This window comes from Mustela erminea, chromosome X (assembly GCF_009829155.1).
Source record: "Mustela erminea isolate mMusErm1 chromosome X, mMusErm1.Pri, whole genome shotgun sequence".
Lineage (NCBI taxonomy): Eukaryota > Metazoa > Chordata > Mammalia > Carnivora > Mustelidae > Mustela > Mustela erminea.
The window spans coordinates 11132571-11137248 of NC_045635.1; the positions used below are offsets into that span (position 1 = coordinate 11132571).

At 39.0% G+C, this 4678-nt stretch overlaps 1 pseudogene; it reads left to right on the forward strand.

Moving 5' to 3' along the window:
* The first annotated feature begins 551 nt into the window (after positions 1 to 551).
* On the forward strand, positions 552 to 658 carry LOC116583866 (annotated as a pseudogene).
* Positions 659 to 4678: the final 4020 nt, after the last annotated feature.

Consider the following 4678-nt stretch of genomic DNA (forward strand, 5'->3'; position numbering starts at 1 on the left):
TTGTCTGTGAGGTTGTTCACCCGTATACTGGAAGTTCCCTAATGAAAGCTCTGTGCTGAGGAAAACTTTCTGTGGTATAGAGAAATAGTTACTACAAAATCTTCAACATTTTTCTGTAAAATTATTTCAACTCTTGAAGGTCAAGAATAAAATCTTCTTGGAAAAACAAGATGAGAGACTGTCTGCAGAGCTGTTCAGAGTTCTTAACCCCATGTAATAATATTAAGCCAAGAAAGCTTAGAATTATAGGGTTTAGTCAGTTTAACCTCACTGTCCCTGGAAGGAGAGAGGTATAAAGGGGGAACTGAAGGACAGGGACTTATCATATTCTATAAAGTGGGGGTTTCACAAAGGTCTTTTCTTTCACAAAGGTATTTTCTTTCAAAAATAAAAAGACCAAAAAGAAAAAAATCCTTCCAAGAGGGCACAGTTATATTGATACACAACATAACATAACATATTACAGCTAGAAGAGACTGTAAAATGATATAATCTAAATTTAATAAATGTAGAAACACAGCCTCTTTTTTTTATAAGATTTATTTATGTACAGCTTTGCGCAGTGGCAGTATCGTAGCCAATGAGGTTTATCTGAGGCGCGATTATTGCTAATTGAAAACTTTTGCCAAAGATTTATTTATGTATTAGACAGAGATCACAAGTAGGCAGAGAGTTGGGCAGAGAGAGACAGGGAGAAGCAAGCTCCCTGCTGAGCAGAGAGCCCGATGCGGGACTCTATCCCAGGACTCTGAGATCATGACCTGAGCCGAAGGCAGAGGCTTAACCCACTGAACCACCCACATGCCCAAAACACAGTCTCTTGATACCAAGGCTATCACTTTTATTAAGCACCACACAGTCTCTTCAAGGAAAACATATTCTTAGAATTGTGGCCTCATGATCCTGTAACTAGAAACCCTCTGCCTTTGGACCACTGGGAAAAATAAGAACAATGTGATGTGGATGAACCTGCTTCTTTTTTTAAAATATATATATATATATTTTTTTTCTAATTTCAGAGAAAGGGAGAGCACATGAACAGGGAGAGGGGCAGAGGAAGAGGGAGAGCAAGAATCCCAAGCAGTCCCCGCACTGAGCATGGAGCCCCACGTGGGCCTTAATCCTACAACCCTGAGATCATGACCTGAGCCAAAACCCAAGAGTTGGATGCTTAACTGACTGAGCCACCCAGGTGTCCCTGAAACTGCACCTTTTGTACAGCCAGACTCCATGACATTTTGTTTCCTAAAGATAAGAAATTTGACACTGTTTTGTAGATCACACACTATAATAATCTTTGGATGCCTGGATGGCTCAGTCGGTTGAGCCGCTGCCTTTGGCTCAGGTCATGATCCTGGGGTCCTGGGATCGAGTCCGGCATCAGGCTCCTTGCTCCACAGGGAGCCTACTTCTCCCTCTGCCTCTGCCTCTGCCTGCCACTCTACCTGACTGTGTTCTCTCTCTGTCACTCTAACAAATAAATAAATAAAATTTAAATCTGTGTATGTGCTCATGTATCATTCCTTATGTGTTTCACTTTAGTGATAATAGCAACTTGTCCTTAAATTAAGATGCACGCTGTACTTGCCTCCAGATCAAATGACTGAAAAGCTAACAAGTATTTTAAAATTAGACAAGGTTCAAAGAAAAAAAATATCAGACTGTGTTTAGCTGTAAAGCCATGTATTTGGACAGAGAACAAGTGGAAATATTCAAAATGGAAACCTTGACGAAAGATTAAAAAATAATAAAAGTGGGATAAAATCATGGATCCCATAGAAAAACAGGGGGGTAAGAGGAGAGAGAGTCAAGGATTAAAGAGTCCTTTTGAGGTGGGGGGCGCCTGGGTGGCTCAGTGGGTTAAGACCTCTGCCTTCAGCTCAGGTCATGATCCCAGGGTCCTGGGATCAAGCCCCACACCAGGCTCTCTGCTCCGCAGGGAGCCTGCTTCCCTTCTTATCTCTCTGCCTGCCTCTCTACTTGTGATCTCTTTCTGTCAAATGAATAAATAAAATCTTAAAAAAAAAAGAGTTGTTTTGGGTTCAAAGATGCCTGGTTCTTCTCTCTAGAGTCTCCAAATGTATTGTCTTTCTTAGGGAAGGTCCCATTCCTTATTTTAAAATTCAGGCCCTACTAGCAGCTCTTGGCTCTGCGATAAGAGCATATTTGTTACTTTTATGATATTTACTATAGAGCATGAAACTTGATGAATGATTTTCTCTTTCTTCTAGCCCTAGTATCTTGTAAGCATGCCCAGAGGCTCATGTGTGATGTAACTGACTAATAAATATAAGAAACCATTTTCCCAGTGTTTTTAAAACTGGGTACACTGATTACACAAATCTCTAAAAGTATTGACAGACAAAACTGTTTCCTAGCAAAATTAGTCATTATTCTGTGGCCTCTTTTAATGGACACATAAAATGCATCAGGCCCTGTGGATACAGCAGTGTGAGACGCAGACTTTTAACTGCTTTACAAAGCAACGTGATTTTGCAGGAATGTGAAGTTTCTGAGAGCTATCTTTAGAAGTACTGAAAAGCTAAAGGGTATTTTACATTCAGACATGACTTGAGAAAAAAGTATGTATCATTATGATATTTTAAATTCTCATTGATCTTAGTGGACTCTAAACCAGAATTTGCTAAATAACAGACATAGCGTTCAAATTGAGAAGTTATTTCCCACCTGGTAAAAAGAGTAACTAGAAATTGTGTAAGCAATATGAGTTTTAAAATGATGATGTAAAAATTTCAAGATTAAGAATAGGTGCATCTGGAAGTAAGGGCATTATAAATAAAGTATGTTCACATCACTATCACAAACAAGCTAAGTACAGAAAACTCCCAAAAGGAGATATAATACCCACACTATCGAGAGGAAATCAATGAAAGTGAAAAATAAGCAATCTTAAAACGAACTTTGGCACAATTTCTCTGTATTTAAGTAGCCTGGAACTGAATGACAGGTTGGAGAAAGAGGAGCTAGCCCTCAGAGAAAACTGAATTTTTTATCACTGTTACGTGTACATGATATTTTTTTTTTCCAGCATAACAGTATTCATTATTTTTGCACCACACCCCGTGCTCCATGCAATCCGTGCCCTCTATAATACCCACCACCTGGTACCCCAACCTCCCACCCCCCGTCCCTTCAAAACCCTCAGATTGTTTTTCAGAGTCCATAGTCTCTCATGGTTCACCTCCCCTTCCAATTTCCCCCAACTCCCTTCTCCACTCTAAGTCCCCATGTTCTCCATGCTATTTGTTATGCTCCACAAATAAGTGAAACCATATGATAATTGACTCTCTCTGCTTGACTTATTTCACTCAGCATAATCTCTTCCAGTCCCTTCCATGTTGCTACAAAAGTTGGGTATTCATCCTTTCTGACGTGTACATGATATTTTTATGGCTGTTCCCATTCTCCCATTCTCAATGCTGCTGTATATTGGACTAGATGACACACTGGTATTTACAGGGTATATAAATAAGCCATGGTGAGAATGCTGAAGGAAATGATCATTAGTTGATGACCCTTTGCTTTTCTACATGGCACAAATTATATTATTTTCAGTTAGACACAGAAACATTGTGAAATGTATTCGTCAAAAAAACTTTCAGTTTTAAAGTCATAGAAACCCAACTCAAAATAATTTAAGCAGGAAAAAACCCATGAGACTATAGCGCCTGAAGGTAAGGAGAAGTTAAGTAATTATTCAAATTCAGGGCTTTAAGAGATGTTATCTACATTCTGTCTGTCTCTCTATCTCTTCAAAGTTCTCCCCATGCATTGGTCGAGATGATACCATTAAGTCAACTCCTGTCCTGCTAGCTTAGTAACACCAGGAAAAGGAAGTAGTTTTTTTTTATTTAATTAAAGGAAGATACTTATTAAACTAGCCTATGACAATAAGCTAATTTCTAAGCTAATCGCTCAGTGAGGGAGATGAGGGACTCTGACTGACCAGAGCTGCCAATTAGATACTTAATCCCATACTCTTAAATAGAAGCAGACATGGGGTACCTGGGTGGTTCAGTCATTAAGCATCTGCTTTGGACTCAGGTCATGATCCCAGAGTCCTGGGAGGGAGCCCCACATTGGCTCCTTGCTCAGGGGGAGGCCTGTTCTCTCTCTCCCACTTCCCCTGCTTGTGCTCCCTCTCTTGCTATCTCTGTCTGTCAAATAAATAAATAAAATATTTTTTTTTTAAAGGAATCCCTCCTCCTGGGAACCAAAAAAAAAAAAGGAAGATACACCAAGAATTCCAGGTATCTGAGGAAAGCCTCTAACATATAATATTGAGACCAAAAACAACCCATCAAAGAAAAAGCAAGTTAGAGGTTACAGTAGCTAGGTAGGGAGAAGACGATTAAGAAAACAAAAACCTTGAAAGTCTATAATTAATCTCACCAGAGAAGACAGTGCAAGCATGAAATACGAACAGGATATTATTAAAAAGGAACATTCAGAAAATGACTATGCCTCTTAAATGATTTTAATGGTAGCACAAATGAAAACCTCAATAGTTGGGTAAGGAGATGTAATTTCAGAACTCTTCCAGAAAGTAACATAAAAAAATAGATAGAAAAATAAGAGAGATAGGAAAATTAAAGAAACAGTCCAGGATGTCCAAAATCCAAATAACGGGTGTTCCATAAGAGAGAAAAGAAAAATT